The sequence below is a fragment of the Mauremys mutica genome, chromosome 12, assembly GCF_020497125.1.
Source record: "Mauremys mutica isolate MM-2020 ecotype Southern chromosome 12, ASM2049712v1, whole genome shotgun sequence".
NCBI lineage: Eukaryota > Metazoa > Chordata > Testudines > Geoemydidae > Mauremys > Mauremys mutica.
This window is the reverse complement of record NC_059083.1, coordinates 64,558,227-64,581,108: the sequence shown is the minus strand read 5'-3', so window position 1 is coordinate 64,581,108 and position 22,882 is coordinate 64,558,227. Positions and strand designations below refer to the sequence as shown.

Here is a 22,882-nt window from a genome sequence, read left to right as displayed (position 1 = left end):
ATCCCAGCAGAGGTGTGAGGGATCTTCCCCAGAAAATTCCCTTGACTGCACTTCGTTTTTTTAATATCTCACACACACACACACACACACACACACACACACACGAAGATACCTTGAGTGTGCTGTTTTGTGGGAATACTATTTCTACAATGGAGCTGGAGGTATAATTGCCAGCTTTGGTAAACACTTGTCTTGATCAAGGTAGCACATGGAAAACAGTAGTGTGGCCGCAATGGCCCGCTGGTCACCCGAGTACATACCCAGGGTCTCAGATGGGATTGTACTCAGGCAGCTGGCCTAGGCCCCCACCCACACCACTGCAGCCATGCTGCTATTTTTAGGATGGTAACTCGCTCAAATTAATAATTTTCTGTCTGCCCAAATCTGTGGTTTTATGGTGCAATTTTTGCCTTTTAATAAATTTCTCCAGTTCACCTTCATTTATCAATTGATTTATTTTCTGTAGTCTAGCCACGTTAAAATAGGCCATCACACACACACACCCCTGCTCCACCAGTACCAAAAAATGACAGAGGAAGTCCTGGTCCAAGGAAGTGCCTCTGGCTTCCAAGCACCAACCTATTTCCATCACGATGGCTCATGAACAGAGCAGTGTAGTCTAGTGATCTAAGAGCCAGGAATTCGTAGGGTACGTCTACACTGCAAAAATAAAACCCACAGCAGTGAGTCTTAAAGCCCGATCTCCTGGCCAAGTGACTCAAGCTCTGCAAGTCTGAATCCATGGACCCAGGCTCTGAGACTCCCTGCTGCAGGGTTTTTTTGCAATATAGACATACCCTTACATTATAATCCCCAGCTTTGAGCCCATCCCTCTGGTTCTGAGAGTATCAAGTGGCCTGCCTCAGTTCTTACAGAGCCACTTCACGGGACTCTTACAAAGTTTAACTAGCTAATGTTTAGTAAGTGCCAGGTATTTGATATAAGCTCATTTTTAAACAGAAATAGCTTGTTGCTTATTAAAAATAGCTACGACAAATGTCTAAGTATTTGCATTTTTTTTAAATGAACTAATACTTGGCACTTAGTTTAGTAAAAACAACTAAACTAAACAAAATGTCAATGTATTAGCTCATTTTTTTAAAGACAGTCATTTTCCTATTTATTTTTAGAGTATCTTCAGGCAATGGAATTTTTCTCTTGATTACAGCTGTAGTTATCCCATCAACTAGCGTATATTAAAGAGGAAGGCTAGAAGGTTGCGGTGAACGCTAATTCTGGGATAAACATGGGAACAACTTTCAATATATAGATACCCACCTTTGTGTCAGCGCCATATGGTACAGAAATACCTAGGCTCCAATTCTCCATTGCAAGTGAAGTGTGAATGCTAGTGTGTTACACTCACTTTGCATTGTGGAAATGACTGCACAAGATACAAGGCAACAACGACTAGGTCTCTAGCTTGTGGTAAGGGGTGGCAGAAGCTTCCCATTGCACTAATCACCAAGAGACATCTTTCTGCTATGAGAGGAGCTCACAATGGCATAGGTTCAGTTTTACAATAACGGTATAAATTAGTAGGCAATTCCATGAGCATATCACTAACAGAAGTGGCGGCTATTGTAAGGGCCTCATCCAGCTCCCATTGACTTGTAGGGGAGTGGAGGGGAGACAGATGGAAAGTCACGTTATCTCTGCTGCAGGAGGAAAATGAGGACCCACAGCTGTATCAGGGAATGTGGTTGTCCAATTGCTACTGTGCTGCAGGGTGTTTCCCATTCTGTTGTGCCTTCCCTGCAATGCAGAGAGACGTTTTCAAGGACGCTGAATGAGAAGCATCTTTCACTCACCTGTTGCTGTTGCTTGAGGTCAGGGAGTGGGCACCACAGATGTTAATTCTTTGTTCTTTTCTTTCTTCTACTATGTGTCTTAAGCAGCTCCCACGTTCCATGCGCTGGCTCCTTGATACTGGCAGCTTGGGTCACTCTGCTTTGAGCTTTTGCAAAATCCTCATTAGCTGAAATGAAGTGGTGAGTTGGCATGACCTTCAGTGTCACAAGCTTCTAGAACAACATTGGAACCTGAAGATTTTAATCTCGTATGGTTTTATCTAGATAATCTGGGTGGTGTTTTAAACTGGACATTCTAACTCAGCGGTTCTCAACTTGGGGTACACATGCCCCTGGGGGTACTCAGAGTTCTTCCAGGGGTACATCAACTCATCTAGATAGTTGCCTAGTTTTACAACAGGCTACATAAAAAGCACTAGCCAGGTCGGTACAAACTCAAATTTCATACAGACAATGACTTTTTTATACTGCTCTGTATACTATACCCTGAAATGCAAGTATAATATTTATATTCCAATTGATTTTAGAATGACATGGTAAAAATGAGACTATAAGCAATTTGTCAGTAATATTTGTGTGCTGTGACACTCTTGTGTTTTTATGTCTGATTTTGTAAGCAAGTACTTTTCAAGTGAGGTGAAACTTGGGAATATGCAGGACAAATCAGCCTCCTGAAAGGGGTACATTAGTCTGGAAAGGTTGAGAGCCACTGTTCTAACTAGATGTTTAGGGGTCTGTGCCCACCATAACAGGGTAGATGGAAGATGTCAGGGAGAGGAGCCTGGCTTAAATGTAGGCCTAATAATGATGCAATAATCATTCCCAGGCTCTAATCCAGGTGTTGACAGAGAGGCCATGGGTAGCAGGTCACTTCTTTTCCCTACCTCAGTTTCCCTGTTTGTAAAATGGGGAATGTTGCCATGGGACTGGAAAGATTCCATATTATTTTTTAGAAATCCACTCAAATCACCTGTCAATTGTTACTTGCCTCCCTACAGGCTACAGCTCCTCTCAATGCAGGGTTGGCTGGAAGCACTGTGTTAGCACCCAGCCCATCCTAAGCGCTGCTGTTTGTCTGTTACCCGGCTATGGGTAGCACGGATTCAGATGCTGTGAAGGACACAGCGGTAATGTATCATACTGTATGTGAGCCGGTTATTGCTGTAATTACTGTATGGCTACACTGGGTTATTGGAAAGTTTGCTGTATGCAAGGGTTGATTTAGCTTAATAGGACTATTATGAAACAAGCTAGAAAGCAATAAAATGGATCCAGAGAAGCAACCTCCCAGTAAACACAGCAGGGGTCATTAAGACGGACGCCTGAGCTGCTATTTGGGATGATGCTACTTCTAGACACAGCCAAGTTACAGGATGTGCTTTGCCAATGCTGGGAATAAACAGCTCAAAAGCACCAGACACAGGTAAAAAGCCTCCCTGAGCAGAGGCAGGCAGTTGTCAGGGAGTTGTTTGTGGGGAACAGACTGACACAATCCCTTGACTGGGGTTGGAAGGAGTTTGACCTTCCCAAGCTTCCAGGGAGGTGGCTTCGCTCCTGTTGCTGTGATTAATCAATACTTTGGTTTCAAAAGGCTGCCTGGGCACCATATTTGCCACTGAGCATGGGCTCCCAAAGGGGAGACTTGCAGGGGCTGAACCCAGTCAGGCCTGCTGGATAAGCAAGGTTGAATCAGAGATTGCTATAGCCAGGACCCTGTGTAAAGGTGGGAGACTCAGGGATTGTCCCCCAAGAAAGATGGAGGTATGAGACTGCAAGTGTGGTCAGCAGTGCAGCTGGCTTGTAACCCTCACAACACACACAGTCATTAATCCCGCTGCTCTTCCACTGTGCCTCAGTCCTGACCAGGGAGGGGCATTCAAAGCCCACAGGCTGTTTGGGCCCTGACTTCTCGGTTGAGACTTCTAGCGGGGGGGCCACTTATAAGGTTCTGGTTATCAAATTATTACTGCAAGCAGTAAATCAGAGAGGACATTTATTGCTGCCGACTTCCTGTTCTTGTGTTTGCAATCAACACTCTGCAAACAGTCCTGTTACTTGAAGGTCAGTTCTTGAAACTGGCAATCAAAGGTCTTTACTCTCCCATTTTGATCACACCAGTACCTCAGGTGTTGACGTAGCAACAAGCAGCTTGTAAGTGCAACCTAGTTATCCACGGACAGCCTGTCACAACACTCGGCAATTCCCTAGCCAGCTTCCATGGCTCCTTTACTGCAGCAGCAAAAATGCTACTAAAGCCATGCTTCTAAGGTTAGATTTCTACAACCTCATAGGAGCAGTACAAGCAGTTTGTCCATGAAACATTTATACAGCAATTAAGAAGGAAGCAAGATTACAATTAATTACTTTTCATTAAAATGAATAACTTAGGTATCTATACTGGATATTTTATTTCCCTGCAAGCATCAAAGCATAGAGAGAGCCACAGAAATCTTTAAACGCTGAGCAGAGCTGGCTGAAAAGTTTTGACCAACACATTTTCCTATTATAATGCAATTGCATCAAAATCACCATTTTCTGCAGGAAAATATTGACTTCAATGCCACTTTTTTTTTCTTAGAAATTTTTTTTAAAAAACTTTCAAAATGAAATTTTTAAATGACAATTTTTGAATCAACATTTCTGGAGTGAAAACGGGACGGGGAAGGGGAGAAGAATTACAACAATGGAAAACCAAAATGTTTTTGTTTCCAAAAAAACAAAATGGCATTAAGTATAAACAACTGTCACAAGTAATTGCTTGCTTGGCATTTTCCATGTACAGTACATAGCTATTTGCCCCATTTTCTCATAGAGCATATGCACAGTCTTTAATTACAAAATGACATTCTTCCAGCAGACTCCTCCTCATTCAGTGCTTAGATTGGATGGACGAAGTGCAGAATTAAGGGTGCATGGGCAATAAATTTGCTTTTCCTAACTTTTGAGTGCTTGACTTTGCTACCTATATAGCATCTGTCTTATTATTTTATTTGTTTTACTGTAATGCCTAGGAGCCCCAGTCATGGACCAGATCCCCATTGTGCTAGGAGCTGTACAATCAGAACAAAAAGTCTCTGCCCCCAAGTGCTTACAATGCTATTCGGCAGCTCAGTCCTCTTGGTATGTGCTACATGAGTGCAAAGCTGTCCAGTGGTGTTAGACTAGAGAATTCCTGGGTTCTAATCCTGATTCTGCTGCTGACTTACTGTGTGACTTTGAGCAAGTCGCTTCCCTTCTCTGTGCCTCGGTTTACCTACAGTAAAATTGGGATAATACCTCTTCACTCAAGGGAGTTGTAAGTTCGGAACACATTTTGAGGCCCACTAGCGAAAGAGACTGTTGGGTTAATGACACTTATGTGCACAGCAGACTGATGTTCTAGTTAGAGATTAAGGGTAAATTGACCACAATGATTCACTGAAGCAAAACTTAGTGGACAGAGCACTGGACAGGGACTAAGGAGAACTGGGTTCCATTCCAGCTCTGCCACGGGCCTGCTGAGTGACCGTGGACAGGTCATTTTCCTTCCCTGTGCCTCAGCTTCCCCAGCAGTACAATGGGAATAATGGTCTCGAACTCCTTCATAAAGCACTTTGAGCGCTACCGATGAAACACACGAGGTAAGAGCTAGGGATTATTAATTACCATTACTGAATGACCTCATGCCCCCTTTTGATTTGGGGTTATTGGTGTTTGATTTTTAGCGTTTGCCACCAGACGCTGTAAGTGACAGCTCAACCACCATGCAAGTAAAACCCCAAAGCCTGTCCAGCACTGGGTAATAATCATGAGAACCCCCACAACTCTCAACTCAGCCATCACTTTAGAAGGCACAGAAATCCAAGAGGGGAGTCAATGCAAGCGACTGAGGGTGTCCGGAAGGAAATCATGTCACAAATTGGCAAGGCGACGACTGCATTCACCGGCATAAACAAATGTTTGTCATAAAAAAATCTACAATTTTAAGGTTAAACCCTGAAGCTTCAACTCAAATATTGCTTCCATTTAACAGCTAGAATTGAAAGCTGGAAATTCCTCCCCACCCAGTTAGACAGTTGTCTCAAAGCCTTCAAAGGCAAATGCCTCAGGAAAACACTATTATATTGAATGAATTTATAACAAATGCCAGAGATTGGGCAGAGTTCAACAGCACCTTAGCTCTAAAGTTAGCCAGAAAGCAGGTGGAAATAGCTGGGACACGATATGGGTTAAGAATGAAGCCAGTGCATCTCCCATGGCAGGTGTGCCACTGGGCAGCTATGGGAACATGCAAAAGCACTCGCTGCAAAGAGCACTAGAAAGGGAAAGTTATGGGACTTAACAACAAAGGATGTGCCAAGAGTGGAGCCATATTCCAGCCCTAAATGACGGTTGATGCATGAGAAGGATTCGGACTAGGCTGTTTCACAAAAAGCAGTTTCCCCAGTTCACCTTAGTAATTTCATTATAGTCATGGTGACAGATTGTGATGTCAAATTCCCACTGAGAAAGCTGCTGCATGAGGAAGAAGGAAACTTTGCTGTAATCCATGTAGCCTCCTTAATAATCACAAGTTTCCGCACAACAAATATTCAGAACTGCATTCCACGGGCTTTGTGATGTTTAGTTCTTTAGATTTTTTTTTTAAGCTGAAGCTCTTTATTAAAATTAGACTCTGATTCCTGTGCAGTCAGACTTGGGCTTCACACTGAACTGTATTTCTCAGCCTGGTCATAGGAGCATTCTGTGGATGTACGCGAAAGAGCAGCACACTACAAATCTGGCACCCCTGGGGGACTGTGTGTTTGTCTCTTGAGGACTCCAGAGCACACTTAGGCCTGGTCTACACTAGGCGTTTAAATTGGTTTTAGGAGCCTAAAACCGATTTAACGCCACAACCGTCCACACTAGGAGGCACCTTATATCGATTTTAATGGCTCTTTAAATCGGTTTCTGTACTCCTGCCCGACGAGAGGAGTAGCGCTAATATCGGTATTAACATATCGGAATAGGGTTAGTGTGGCCGCAATCGACGGTATTGGCCTCCGGGAGCTATCCCACAGTGCACCACTGACCGCTCTGGACAGCATTCTCAACTCGGATGCACTGGCCAGGTAGACAGGAAAAGCCCCGCGAACTTTTGAAATTCATTTCCTGCTTCCCCAGCGTGGAGAGCTCATCATCACAGGTGACCACGCACAGCTCATCAGCACAGTTAACAATGCAGTCTCCTGAGAATCGAAAAAGAGCCCCAGCATGGACCGCTCGGGAGGTAATGGATCTGATCGCTATATGGGGAGAGGATTCAGTGCTAACAGAACTGCGTTCCAAAAGACGAAATGAAAAAGTATTTGAAAGAATTTCTAAGTCTATGACGGATAAAGGCCACAGCAGGGACTCCGTGCAGTGCAGAGTGAAAGTTAAGGAGCTCAGACAAGCCTACCAGAAAACCAAAGAAGCAAACGGAAGGTCCGGGGCAGGTCGAAAAACATGCCGCTTCTATGCTGAGCTGCATGCAATTTTAGGGGGCTGCGCCACAAGTACCCCACCCCGACCGTGGATTCCGAGGTGGGGGTTGTAATCTCTGCCATGTCAGACGGGGAAGATGAAGATGAAGAAGAGGAGGAAGACCTCGCAGAGAGCACACAGCACTCCGTGACCCCCAGCAGCCAGGAGCTTTTTATCACCCTGACGGAATTACCCTGCTCCCAGCCCTCACAAGCAACTATTCCAGAGAATGACGCCATGGAAGGGAGCTCTGGTGAGTGTACCTTTGCAAATAGCAAACAGTGTTTTTTAAGCAAGCCTTTTTTAATGATTGATTTGCCCTGAGGACTTGGGACGCATTCGCAGACAGTATAGTTACTTAGAAAAGTTTGTTAACATGTCCGGGGATTGAGAGGAAATCCTCCAGGGACATCTCGATGAAGCGCTCCTGTAGGTACTCCAGAAGCCTTTGCAGAAGGTTTCTGGGCAAAGCATCCTTGTTCCGCCCACCATGGTAGGACACTTTACCATGCCATGCATGTAGCAAGTAATCAGGTATCATTGCGTGGCAAAGCATAGCGGCGTATGGTCCCGGTGACTGCTGGCATTCAAGAAGCATGCGCTCTTTATCTTGTTCTGTTATCCTCAGCAAAGTGATATCGTTCAGGATAACCTGGTTAGAAATCAGGAATTTAAGTAAGGGGGGGTGGCCATTTTTCTACTGGGTTCGTGGAATGCAGCAGCTTAAAAAAAACACTTTCCTGCACGTAGCGAAGCGGGGGGAGGGGAGGAGTGAAATGCCGATGATCTTTTCTGTTTGGTCACCGGCGAGGCGATCTTCCCCAAGCTACCGGACAAGCAGTGGGTGGGGGGAAGGTTGTTGATTAGCAGGGAGCTAGCGTGGTATTAGCCATGCGTTGGGGGGGGAGGGGTAAATCACTGAGACAGTGGCTTACCATGGCCGCATGCAAGCTGAATCCTGATGCCTGGACCTGTGTCTGAGATCTGTAACCCAAGAGTTGCAAGCAGGCACTATTAAGATGAAAAATGCGACCTTGTAGGGAAATCACATGTGCTATGTAAGGTGAATAGTGCTTTTCACTGTGAAAGAGTATAACCATTGTTCTGTAAAATGTATCTTTCTAAATATTTATCTCCCTCATGCAGCTGCAAATATTTCAAGCGTCCCTCCTCCATCCCAAAGGCTAGCACAGATAAGGCGGAGGAAAAAGAAGACGCGAGATGAGATGTTCTCGGATATTATGGAAGTTACACGCAATGAAAGAGCTCATCTGAATGAGTGGAAGGACGTGGTTTCAAATTACAGGAAAGAGGCCAGTGAACGTGAGGACAGGAGGGATGAACGTGAGGACAGGAGGGACAACCGAGATGAGAGGTGGCGGCAGGAAGACCGGCAGGAAAATCAGCGGTGGCGGCAGGAAGATCAGCGGTGGCGGGATGCAACTCTGGGGCTGCTGCGTGATCAAACTGACATGCTCCGGCGTCTTGTGGAGCTTCAGGAACGGCAGCAGGATCACAGAGTGCCGCTGCAGCCCCTGTATAACCACCCTCCCCCCTCACCATGTTCCTTAGCCTCCTCACCCAGACGTGTAAGAACGCGTGGGGGGAGGCTCCGTGCACCCGCCCACTCCACCCCCGTGGACAGCCCAACCAGAAGGATGTCGTTACTCTGAATTTTATTTTTTTAATGGCCTTCTCCATCCCTCCTTTCCTCCTCCCAAAGCACACCCTTACTTCTCTCCCTCTTTTTATAATGAATCAATAAAGAATTCATGCTTTTTAAATGAGTGACTTTATTTGCATAAGTAAGCTGTACTCGACGGGGGGGGGGGGAGTTGCTTACAGGGACTGAGTCAATCAAGGGGGTTGGGTGTTCATCAACAAACACAGCAGTCACACTGTACCCTGGCCATTGATGAAGCTCGTTTTCAAAGCTTCTCTGATGCGCACCGCTTCCTGGTGTGCTCTTCTAATCTCCCTGGTGTCTGGCTGCGCGTAATCAGCGGCCAGGTGATTTGCCTCAGCCTCCCACCCCGCCATAAAGGTCTCCCCCTTACTCTCACAGAGATTGTGGAGAATACAGCAAGCAGCAATAACATAGGGGACATTGGTTTGGCTGAGGTCTGAGCGAGTCAGTAATGTGCGCCAGCGCGCCTTTAAACGGCCAAATGCACATTCCACCACCATTCTGCACTTGCTCAGCCTGTAATTGAACAGATCCTGACCACTGTCCAGGCTGCCTGTGTATGGCTTCATGAGCCATGGCATCAAGGGGTAGGCTGGGTCCCCCAGGATAACGACAGGCATTTCAACATCCCCAACTGTTATTTTCTGGTCTGGGAAGTAAGTCCCTTGTTGCAGCCGTTTAAACAGAGTAGTGCTTCTGAATACGCGAGCGTCATGAACCCTCCCTGGCCATCCCGCGTGGATGTTTGTGAAACGTCCCTTGTGATCCACCAGTGCTTGCAGCACCATTGAAAAGTACCCCTTCCGGTTTACGTACTGGGTGCCCTGGTGCTGCGGTGCCAAGATAGGGATATGGGTTCCATCTATCGCCCCCCCACAGTTAGGGAATCCCATTGCAGCAAAGCCATCCACTATGGCCTGCACGTTTCTCAGAGTCACAACCTTTCGTAGCAGCAGCTTAGTGATTGCTTTGGCTACTTGCATCACAGCAGCCCCCACAGTAGATTTTCCAACTCCAAATTGATTCCCGACTGACCGGTAGCTGTCTGGCGTTGCAAGCTTCCACAGGGCTATCGCCACTCGCTTCTCTACTGTGAGGGCTGCTCTCATCTTGGTATTATGGCGTTTCAGGGCAGGGGCAAGCAAGTCACAAAGTTCCATGAAAGTGCCCTTACGCATGCGAAAGTTTCGCAGCCACTGGGAATCGTCCCACACCTGCAACACAATGCGGTCCCACCAGTCAGTGCTTGTTTCCCGGGCCCAAAATCGGCGTTCAATGGATAGAATCTGCCCCATTACCATCAGGATCTCCAAAGCGCCGGGGCCCGCGGTTTGAGATAATTCTGTGTCCACGTCCTCATCACTGTCATCGCCGCGCTGCCGTATCCGCCTCTTACTCGCCTCGGTTCGAAGGTCCTGGTTCAGCATATACTGCACGAGAGTGCGCGAGGTGTTTAAAACATCCACGATTGCGGTATGGAGCTGAGCAGGGTCCATGCTTGCTGTGCTATGGCGTCTGCACGGTTCACCAAGCAAAAAAGGCGCGAAACGGTTGTCTGCCGCTGTCAGGGAGGGAGGGAGGGGTGAGGCTGTACCCAGAACCACCCGCGAAAATGATTTTTGCCCCATCAGGCACTGGGATCTCAACCCGGAAATGCCAAGGGGCGGGGGAGGCTGCGGGAACTATGGGATAGCTACGGGATAGCTACCCACAGTGCAACGCTCCAGAAATCGACGCTAGCCTCGGACCATGGACGCACACCACCGATTTAATGTGTTTAGTGTGGCCGCGCACACTCGATTTTATAAAATCTGTTTTACAAAACCGGTTTATGCAAATTCGGAATAGTCCCGTAGTGTAGACGTACCCCAACTCTGTTTACAAGTAACACGCTTTTCTAACCCCCAGCCCTTCAGTCTCTATGGCACCCAAGATGTATGCTTTCCTGATGCTGTACCATAAGCCCATAAAGGTCTAAGATAAAGGTCTACCTCTAATGAAGGCCAGAGTTAATGATGCTGAGGCAATAAACCAGCCTGACTTTTAGATCCCAAGCTGAGTTTGCAGGGTTGGGAATTAGAAATTTTTTTTGTGGGTAAACTGAGCAAAAGGGTATGGAGAAATGGTTACAAACAATAAGTACAGTGCCTCAGCAGGACAGGACCACACTGCGATTTCGGTGCGCTGCTGACTTCCATTCACTGAAGCTCATTCATCCCAAACAGCATTGAAAAGCTGTAAAGAATAACCATAAAGCTTCATATTTATACTCTGAACAACATCAGTGTTAATGGATGTGAATACGGGGGGGGAGGGTGTTAAGTTCCTTTCATGGTCCTGTAAAAGATAAGGCAGATTATACAGAAAGTAGGGAAGAACAAACATTGCCAAGGTTCATTTTCTTCCCTCTACCACCTAGGTATCCGACAATGGCTTCATTATTATCTTCGTTCTTTGGTTCATGTCTCAGAGTTCTGCAAATCTCCAAGAGCTGGGCTTTGTTTAATGCAGAACCATTTAGAAAAGTGCTTCCTGCTCTTTGCTTTCTATCATGCAATGCCACTTTGTAATAGCTGATGAATACTGAATCTCACTGGGAGTGCATAACCCAGCCACCCACACCTAGTCTGTTTAGCACAAACTATGGTATATTTTTCCTCTGCCAGATTGCTCCTGCCAAAGCCCCATACTTAGAGGAAATATCACTACTATTCTGGATGCAGAACATATTAAAGAGGAACATTCTGTTCTAGGTGAAGCCTTCCTTCTGAGCAGTCTCTCCCCTATTGCTGGCAATATTCCCTACTCCCCCACTGATACTTGCACGTATAGGGGGAAGTTCCCCATACTCCCCATTCTAGCACATCCATGCTCAGGCTACACAGCCCTCTACTGCTGGCATAGCATGCTTTGCTGATGCAGCCCTGTGGCACAGTCATGGTGATGCAGGCACTATCTATTCTGGCATAACTATCTCAAGGGTAGCAGCATGTACAGTGGGTAGCGCAGAGCATTGGTAATCAGCAGACCTGGGCTCTATTCCCAATTCTGCCTATGGTCTATTATGAAAATGGATAAGTCATTTATCTTCTCTGTGCCTCAGTTTCCTCCCCAGATGCACAACAAGCATAACTGTCCTGGCAGGAGTCACCAGCTGGTGCTGTTACAGATAGTTGCACTGGTTTTTTCTTAACATCTTAGCACTGTTCAGTCTTTGGGAAAAAATGCTGCATTGTCATTAGCTTTGCGATCCAGTTTCTTTTGGGGGAAGTTGTAGCAAGCAGCAGGAGAGGTTGCTTTCTCACTAGAGTCAATTCTTGGGGCAGAGTTGCTTCCTGAGAATGAGGCCCTGGTGTTTTGGCTGAGATTCCTGAAAGAGGAGGTTGCCTGGGTGCTGTTGGCCCCTCTGTTCCAGGCCTGGTGTATATTGGGTATTTTCTTAACACTGACTCAGTATCACCGATTTGTCTCTCAACTGGAAACTGACCAGCAAATCCCTGAAATATTCTGTGCTCAGCAGAGGGGCACCAATACTTGCCCACCTTCATGAAGTGTCTTGTGCTGCTTAGAGAAAAAGGGTTCAGAAATAGTTATTGTATTATTATGCCAAATTCCCCATCCTTAGGGCTGCCACAACCTCCTTCTTTTCCCCTTGTTCTGTTTATCATCCTGTTTTTGAGCTGATGGTCTGCAGGGAGGTAGGAAGGTTTCTTAAGCCCAGATCTTTAAGATGGACAAAATCACTAAGTATGGATTCATTTTTTACTAGACATGTCTTTTAACACTACACAGCAGTGAGGTTGCTCACACAACAAAGATAAAAAACAAAATCCAAAAAACACAAATGCTTTGAAACAAACCCTGAAAGGTACCAGTGTTCTGACCCCTTTAGCTTAAAACTAAACAGTCTTCAACCCTGACCCCAAAACAAGGAAAGATTGTAGAATAATTTTGTGCAGACAAAAAGATGAAATGAAGAAAGCAGACATGGAGGTTACCCGGGTAGCAGAAAAGCATGGCCAGTAATATTACCGATGTCTACACTGATCCAAATTGCCTCAGATTCATTAGTCTTTGTATAGCTCATGTTGTTGCTGAGCAATTTCCATTCCACATGATGATTCTCTGAGTGAAAAAGCACTCTCTTGTGGACTTAAGTGAATTCAGCCTTGGTGAGAGAAGCCTGTATTGGCCTCTGAAATTTTCCATTTATCCAATCACGGCCTGCCACACTCTGCCCTGCTGATTTGCCAGAACCACAGTTCTCTCTGATCAAATCAGCCCTATGCCTCTGTTTAGACCACCAGTGACTGGGTCAATTAGTCTGGAATATGGTGATTTTGTATCACTGACAGCTGTTCCCTGGGAGCTGGACTGAGATTCATCAACTCATTTCACTCAGGCTGTAAGGCTCAAATCTTCAACAGCATTTCCATATTGATTTCAATGGGAGACAGGCACCTACACACTACTGAGGATCTCAGCCCAGATCTACAAAGGGACCTGTGCAGTGCTGTGATGAGCATCATGGCACGTAGACAATCACAGGAACACACTGTGATCCAGAAAGCCTCCATTAGGCACCTGGGCTCCCCCTACAATGAATGGGGAGAGATAGGTGCCTTAGAATGGCACAAAACCCAGCATACTAGGTGGTGAATCATTTAAGATAGCCAATGGGAGATGCTGATGAGGGGGGGGGGTGCTAAGTACTCTAACTATGAGCTATTCTGATACCCCACAGGCTCGGCCCCATGGGATGCTGTGGGGCAAAACCTGAGCTCTGCTGCGACCCCCATGCACCAGGTAGCAATGCCACTCAATTTTCTTCCTACCATCCCCTTTGTGATGGAAGGGCCATGAGGCCAAACCTGAGTGGGCACTGGGGCAGCCAGCACTGCTCCTCCTTGCAGCTGCAATAGTATCTAAACCAGACCAGCGGGAGCTCAGGTTGGGCACCCCTCATGAATTGGCCCCTAGGCATGTGCCTAGGCTGCCTATGCCTTAATCTGACCCAATCAATGGCATATGTAACATGCCTATGGCTGCAGGCTACATTGCCAGTCTCCTGAAAAAGTTCACTGGGATTAACTTTTGCTGTGAGCTGGCAAAATCCATGGTGTGTGCACTCCAGAGTGCTGGTTCACTAGAACATGGGAGGACATTCCGGTGTCATGGAGAAACCTACCAGCATGAAACATAATAAAAATGCACCATATTTGCTATCTAGTCACCACATATTAAGCTTTCCAAATCTACTAATATTTAACCAGCCAATCTAATATCCTCCATACTGACTGCTAAGAATCCACAATATCCTGCTATCCTCAGTTATGATTATTACCTATGAACTGAAATTAGTTCACATCCCTGTTATTTTTGTATTCATATTAATTAGACAAATGTATTGCAATTATACTGCATTTGTGCCCACTCTCGAAACAGTACAGACTGTTTTCCGTTCAAGGCTGCCAAAATTGTAATTTTAATAGATGTTGTTTTCCCAGCTACCACATGACAATAAGTCTTAATATTGATAATAAAAAAGGAAACTTCAGTGCCTTATTCTCTTATGGTAAACAAGATGATCAAAGGAACTAGCAGTTTAAAACCAAACCAAATATTTACCCCTTCATTTCCTGTTTATAAGAATATAGACGATCTCCAACTACGTGAAAGGGGGAACTGAGCAATGTGTGGTAAACTGATGTCTTGTCTTGATAAATGAGAATAATTACTGGCAATCCCTTATCTTGTTGATGAACTCCCCAGAGAGCTCCAAATTAAATTGTCCTCTAATTGCATCACAGCTTGAGTTCCAACAAGCATCTTGGGAAATCTGCCAGAGAACTGCTTGAGTTTAGCTTCATTACTTCCCACTGAAGATGATTCAGGCCAATTGCCTTCATTCACAAAACCAATGAGCTGAAATCCATTTAAGGTGCCACTGCCTCCCGACTTTGAGCTAAAGATCCTGGAAGTCAGTCTGATTCCCTAAACGGAAGAAGAATGCCCCAAAGGTGTCTTATCCTTAGTAGAATGTTGCTTCTTACAACCTAACAGTGCCTTGCTCTGAGAGGCACATCATTCAGCATCTCCTTTTAGCCCCATCTTGCATTAAACCAGCTTGCTTTCCTTGCTGTTTGCTCGACATGATCTTTCTATATTTTCTGGGGTGGTGTTTGAAGATATAAGATTTAATTCTCCTTTTGCCTGCACCAGTGTAAATCAAGGTGAAAGGAATTACACCATTTGCAGATCATTGTAAGAGCAGAATTGGACCTCTGCCTATTATTTATTCAGTGCAACGTAAGTTTAGCAGTAAATTATAGAGCACTGAATTGTCATCTCCGTGAAAGAAGAGTGGGAAATATAACATTTTGGCTGTAGAGTGGCATATTCTATTGCAGGTAGGGGCGCTTCTGTAGTGTAACTAGCACCTGGATTGGTTATAGGTGCTTTAAAAGTGTGAGAAACTCACTAGGCAGAAATAGATGTATTCTTAATACGATTCAGTTCCATGATAGATGGTAGGTGAGTTAGGAAAGTTCTAGTGAGTGAGTACAGTGGAGGAAGGTGTACTGGCTGAATTGCAATAAGGACTGTACATTGACAAAAGGGAAATGAATTAAGGTTGCATAAGCAACCTTAACTCCGGCATTTTCTAACTGTTGAGTGCTTGACTTTTTTGATCAGACACTAGAGCAGTGTTTCCCAAATTAACAGCCTGTGAACCCCTTTCACTAGCACGTCAAGTCTCGCGAACCCCCTCTTAAAAATGAATATTCCCAGGGTTTTTCTCCTGTACTTGAGTATAAATTATAAAAGCAGTGATCTTGGCAACACTCTTCCAAGATCTCACTCAAAAGAGTTCCTCCTACACAAGCATTCAGGTCTTGAGCAGTCCAGGCAAACAACACACGTTACAACAAAGCTTAAACTTGTTCTTCATAATAATTTTAAAAACAATACGAGCTGCCTATTTAATTTTTAAAACGGCAAAAAATAGCCACCTCCCTTCCATTTCTTATAAGGAGTCTTGAAATTTAAAGCTCCTCAGTGTGATAGATATGCTTGCTTTGATCTGCTTAGCTCTTGGAAGTCCAGGGGCTCCGGGCTGCTGGGCCCGTGCTGCCCGGGATCCCTAGGGACAGTTCTGTCCACTATTAGGGAATTTTTTCCCCAAGAACCCCCTGTAACATTTCATGAACCCCCAGGGGTTCACAAACCCCAGTTTGGGAATCACTGCACTAGAGTCTTGGCCATTATGGTTACACGAGGGAGCTGCCAGCATGTTCTGATAGTTTAACTTGGCTTAGTCTTCCTCAAAGCCCTTTTCTGGCCTCTACCATAGCTCTTAAGTTACAGAAAAGACTTATACAAAAGACAGACTGTACAAAAGCCTGTTTTCCTTCCTGGCAATAAAAATTTTGAATGGTTCTAAAATCTGAAACATCAAGCGCCTTTGCCTCCATGTGAGCTTTGATTTCCTTTCACAGTATTTCTGAAGCCTGCAGATAAAGAATGTAAACTGCCTTGCCATAGGCATAAAACCTCACATTATGCAAACAAAAGAGGTTAGGTATCAGGTGCTATATCTGGAGGATTAAGCATGAGTAAACCAGCTACCTTGCAGGGTAAAGGGTAAAACGTAAATGGGCAGATTCATTTCGAATGGCTGAAACCCAGCCACACTCAATGCTAACAGCTGAAGCATTAATGTGTGATAGTGCAGAGTTGGGGAGATACCATGTAATGACTGTCACTCAGTAAACTCACTGGCTGTGTAATACCAACAGCCAACGCTTTAAATCCTTTCTAAATACGCTGCATTATGCGTTCGGATAAGTTCCATATAAATGAAGCTGCACAGTAAAACACAGCTGATCTGTACTTAATAAGCAAATGGTATTTACTCCTCCAGTGCTAGCAGTATAGATTCATGCCTCATTTTTTTAAAATGATCAGTTGGTATTTAAATAGCATGCATGACTGTAGCTGTTGTATATACCCTAGCTGAAGTTGTAAAAATATCCTCAGTAGCGGATAATTCTCTGATCCATAATAATAATATAAATAGAGAGATAAGGAGGGTGAGATAATATCTTTTATTGGACCAACTTCTGTTGGTGAGAGAGAGAAGCTTTTCACTTACACAGAGCTCTTCCTCAGGTCCTCAGAGCTTGTCTCTCCCACCAGCAGAAGTTGGTCCAATAAAAGAAATCCCCTCGCCCACCTTGTCTCTCTAATATCCTGAGACCGACACAGCTACAGCGACACTTCAATAACATAAGTAGTTATTCATGCAAGAGGGTTGAATCTGATGAACTGCTGGGAGCTTTCTAAACAGTGTTGAGACAACTCAGTCCCATTGCCAGAGGAAATTAGCACTTTGCACATTCAGTTCCACATTTGCAAAGATATTTAGGCACTGAAAGGTGCAGATATGTGCCTAGTGGAAATTTCAAAAGTGGTTAATGAGGTGCCAGTGAACCAATGGGAGTCAGGCACCTAACCTGCTTAAGTGGGTTTGAAATTTCCACTAGGCACCTAAATTGCTTTGAAAATCTGGCCTGTGGTTCCTGTGCTAATTGAATCGTGTGCTTCAGACCATAAATTGATCATCACAGAGGTTAGGAAGGACTGCCCCCAGGGGCATGAGACTTCTCCAGATTTGTTTTCCTGCCAAAGCATGACATCTTGCTCAGAACTGTAAGCCACTGTGTTACGGCTCTGCCTCAGCAGGAGTGAGCTTTGCTGCTACTAAGCTCTGTGTCACCCTGACACACCAGCTTGTCTGCTTTGCCAGCAAACTCTTCAGGTCTCTGCCAGCCCAAATCTTGCCTTGCAGGCAGGGCCGTCTCCAGGGGGTTTTGCCGCCCCAAGCAGCCAAAAAAAAAAAAAAAGACGCGATCGCGATCTGCGGCAATTCAGCGGCAGGTCCTTCGCTCCGAGCGGGAGTGAGGGACCCTCCGCCGAATTGCCGCCGAATACCTGAAAGTGCCGCCCCGCTCTGGAGTTGCCGCCCCAAGCACCTGCTTGATAAGCTGGTGCCTGGAGCCGGCCCTGCTTGCAGGTAACAACCCCAGTTTCCAAGTTCCTCGGCTATGACTCCCTGCAGTGACCAGTCCCTCTCACTGGGCATTCACAGAAGCTATTAAGTTTGCTGTCTCCAAAGAGACTGTTAATACAGTTTGCTCCATCCCCTGTTAATACACAGCCCTCCAATTGTCTCAGACTTTCCCTGGCACTGGGCCCCAGACCTCCAACTTGTCATGATCGTGTGGTCACTGCAGGCGCACCGGCTTCCCCACATTAAAAGAAATCATGCGCAGGCTTCTACCATGGGAAATAACACCTTTCCAACCTTCCAAGCCCTGCGGTGACGGGGACAGGATTAGTGAATCTGGCAGTCCCTAGCCATGAATCTGCACATAGGGGGCAGTAGTTAGATGGTCCTCTGGCACCTGAACTGAGCCAGGGGTGCAATTTGGCAGCTACTATCGCAACAAAGTAGCCCTCTTTAGGATCCCCTCTGCTCACCCCGCATGGGGAGAGGGCTAGAAAAGATGTGCTAAACCGAGGCTGTCTCATACACTCCAGGCTAGATTATCACATCCAGTGGGATCACTCTGCCTGTGGTCGAAGCTATAAAAAGACAGTGACTTTTGCTACATGGAATGTTCGCACCCTGATGGATAACAAAGATAATGTATGGCCGGAAAGAAGAATTGCTATCGTCGCCAGGGAACTTGCAAGGTATAACATTGACGTCGCTGCCCTGAGTGAGACAAGGTGCCCAGATGAAGATCAACTGAGAGAAGAAGGTGGAGGCTACACCTTTTTCTGGAAAGACAAATCTGCAGAGGACAGGCACATTCACAATGTCGGTTTTGCAATTAGGAATAAGTTTGTCAGTCAGCTTACAGAATTTCCTGTAGGTATCAATGAACAGAAATAATTTTCTCCCAGCAAGCCGCTGGCCTGCCACAAAATGTCTGTACCTACTGCGGGCGGATTTGCAGTTCCAGGACCCATATGTAAATCCATGGTAGAGATCATCCTTGAATTGAGGGATCACCAATCAATCTTGAGTCTTGAGCCACCTTGAGATGGCTTGTAATAAAACAAGAAGTTTATTAACGAAGAACATAGATTTAGGTGACAGTAAGCAAGAATAAAAGAGAGCTATGGTCACAAACAAAAAACACTTTCCAGTGACTAAAATTTAATTTTAGCAACCTACAATCTTTGCCTGAGCAGTTTTCTTACTTACATCAAGTTACCAGCATCTCTTGCCTTTCAGGTCAAGAGGATCCAGATTTCATAGGATAGTGCTGTGCCCTATCCATCCCCTCTGTGATGGACAACTAAAATGTCCTTTTTGCTCCCCTTCTATCATTCAAAGTCTGTTGTATCTGCCTCAAGACCCAGAAAGGCTTCCTGGGGTGCAGAGTCTGTCCCCCTCAACATGATTTTTAAATAGTTTTCTCCCCCACTAGTTTAGCTCGATGGCTTTGTTCATCTTATATGTAAATATACTTTCATTGTTCTCTACCTGTAACCAAGCCAGTCAGATAGGCAAATACATATTCCTTTGTCTAGGACTCGGCCTCCCAAACATATTTTAAGACCATATATCCAGCACACCTCTATCACCTTTTGTATACAGTCTGTATAGACATCACATAATGATTTTCAGGACCAGTGTGCCACCAGTTAACATACGATACCATACATGACACCTTTTAGATACAGAGCATGTCCAACACAAGTGTGTGCAGGCAAAGAGGTTGTCAGGGCTGATGTAGGTTACAGTATGGTGGGCCCTTTGCCAGTTGGCATTGAGGGGCATGCAGGGTTATTCAAGGGATCTGCATGAATTACCCCCCAATGATTTTAGTTCCTGTAGAAAACTCCTGTAACTCCCCCATAGGGCCAGTATATAATCCCTAGCTCATAAAGGCAAATATAACATGATGCAATAGCCTCCGGAGATTCCAGGTGTCCCAGATGTGTCACACACAGCACAATAAACTACATGCATTATAGTAGAGGGGAATACTAGACTCAGAGTAATGGCTGAACAGAATGGTTGAATATCAGAGATTTCCTTGGTGACAGATTGCATGTTAAGTGTATTTAGAACCCATGTAAAGTGTCACTTATTTGCATTATAGAACTAGTGAGCAAACTATTATTGACTCTATCCAGCTTTAAACCTGACAGCTGATGACATGCATTGCTGTGGCTCTCCCTGAGCTACGTCTCTCTTACAGTAACTGTATGTGAAACAAATGTTTGATGCTCAATTGATATTTAATTGAGACTTCAGAGGTGTCTGAATCTCGGCAGAGTAACTGCATTGTGGCACCTCAGGATCACACGGACGTAACACCTTCAATCAACAAACAAAATGCTGGGATACATGCCAACGACATTAGTCAGTGTTTCATGACTTGGCCTGGAGATGCAACTGTTCTCATATAATCCTCCCTGTTGGATGTGGTCATCCCATGGAACTACACCTCCCAGAAGCCACTGGGGGTGGGAGTGTGGTTTAGTTGTTAAATGAGAGTCAGGACTAAGTAAATGAAATCATACAACCTCCAGACGGAACAGATCTCAGAGCCCTTCAGTCATCATTCAACTGATATTCCGCTCAAGACCAGTGGGCCAGCCTAGAGCTAAGGGAACTGGGCAAAGCACTGAATTCCACCAGCTACTCCCCCTCCTCCTCCATATTCCAGGCTGGTAGCCCTTCCTCTATACCAGGGGTCTCAAAGTCCCGGCCCGCGGGCCATCTGCAGCCCGAGAACCTCCCCAATGTGGCCCGCAGGGCTCCAGCAATTTTGGGGCCAGGGTCTCTCCCTTGGCCCCACCTGTTGCTCCCAGGCACTCCCCTCCCCCTGTGCATCCCCCAGGCAATTTAAAACAGCCCGGGGCCCTGCCCACCACCGACAGCGCAGCGGAGCTGAGTGGCTTCCTGCACGCTCGCCCCACGTGGCTGCTTGCCCCTCCCTGCAGCCCCGGGACAGGGCTGTGCCTTCATGCATTGACCCCAACCCGAGCACCCCTGCAGCCAATGGGAAGCTGTGGAGGCAGTGCCTAGGAGTAGCAGTGCGCGGAGGCCTCCCTGGCCCACCCCGCCTTGGAGCCCCAGGTAAGCGCTGCACTCCTAGCCGCTCCCCACATACCCCTTCAGTGGCTCCAGCACCCTCTTTGCCCTTGCATCAGGGCCTCAGTCTGCAAATCCCTGCAACCTTCCAGGAACTGCCTTTAACTCCCTGGGTCTCTGCCTGGAGCACTGCTCTGCCCAGGGTGCTTGCTGCTCTGTGCTGTAAGGCAGCCAGTCTTCCTTCCTCCTTAAGCTCCAGGGAGTGACTGACTCTGCTCTGTTCTGCAGCCCTTCTTATATGGGCCAGCCCAGCCCTGATTGGCTGCTCCTATAAGCCCTTCTGTCATTGGCTGCCTCCTGCGCAGCCTCCCTAGGGCTGCTTTTACTCCCTTTTCTGCCAGTGTGGGGTAGATGCCCCATCACAGGGAGGGAAGATAGACGCAGCCAATGGCTCATCTCCATGGGCCTTGAAAGAGAAGAGTTGATAAGGGGTTCAAAAGGGAGCTAGATAGATTCATGGACGATAGGTCCATCAATGGCTATTAGCCAGGATGGGCAGGAATGGTGTCCCTAGCCAATGTTTGTCAGAAGCTGGGATTGAGTGACAGGGCATGGATCACTTGATGTTAACCTGTCTGTTCATTACCTTTGGGGCACCTGGCATTGGTCACTGTCGGTAGACAGGATACTGGGCTTGATGGACCTTTGGTCTGACCCAGTATGGCCATTCTTATGTTCTTATGATATGGCCCCAAGTTGGAAGGATGGGAGAAGACACTGGCCCCTATTGCTGCTTCTCCAGGCCACTGGGGCTTAGGAAATAAAGGTTCTTCCTAGCTGCCAACTCTCCCCCCATGCTCTTGTAAGCAGAGGAGTTAAAATGTCCCTGCTTCTCCCCAGCCTAGGCACTGAGGGAAATGGAGTAAAGACCCAGACCTCTCCCTGCATCTCAGCAGAGACCTCACCCCAACCTAAAGAAAAACTTAAGTCAGGCATGGGCGCCAACTTATATGGGCTCGTGGAGCTAAAGCCTCAGGAATATTCAAAATCAGGGGCTCTGCTCCATCAATATTTGGAGCTAGGTTTCGCCCCTTTAAATCCCAGCCACAGCCAGGAATCAGAGGGCTCTGGGCTGCCTGCAACCGCGGGGAGCCCAGAGCCCTTTAAATCCCAGCCGCAGCCGGGAATCAGAGGGCTCTGGGCTGCCTGCAACCGCGGGGAGCCCAGAGCCCTTTAAATCCCAGCCGCAGCCGGGAATCAGAGGGCTCTGGGCTGCCTGCAACCGCGGGGAGCCCAGAGCCCTTTAAATCTCAGCCGCGGCTGGGAATCAGAGGGCTCTGGGCTGCCTGCAACCGCGGGGAGCCCAGAGCCCTTTAAATCTCAGCCACGGCTGGGAATCGGAGGGCTCTGGGCTGCCCGCAGGGGCAGAGAGCCCAGAGCCCTTTGAATCCCAGCCGCGGCGGCTGGGATTTAAAGGGCTCAGGGCTCCCCGTGGCTGCCAGCAGCTCAGAGCCCTTTGAATCCCAGCCCCTGGCCGCTGATTGCCACCTCCCCAGACCTCTGCCCCAACTGCCTCCCAGGACCCCCACCCCCTATCTAAGCACCACTGGTCCTTGTCCCCCGTTACCCACTCCCGAGACAACTGCCCCTAACTGCCCCTTGGGACCCCAGCCCCTATCTAAGCCTCCCTTCTCCTTGTCCCCAACTGCCCCCTCCTGAGACCCCACCCAACTTCCCCCCAGGACCCCACCCCCTACCTGTCCCCTGATAAACCTCCTA

The 22,882-nt window shown here is 46.7% G+C and overlaps 1 long non-coding RNA gene across 2 annotated transcripts in view; it reads right to left on the bottom strand.

The window, feature by feature from the left end:
• Window positions 1–21,354, bottom strand: part of LOC123346246 — a 55,538-nt gene extending 34,184 nt beyond the window's left edge. For both annotated transcript variants that reach the window (XR_006572959.1, XR_006572958.1), the window contains exons 1-2: window positions 21,183–21,354; window positions 1,812–1,978 (exon numbers count right to left, since the gene is read on the bottom strand). This is a non-coding gene — a long non-coding RNA (uncharacterized LOC123346246). The remainder of the gene's footprint in view (window positions 1–1,811; window positions 1,979–21,182) is intronic.
• Window positions 21,355–22,882: the final 1,528 nt, after the last annotated feature.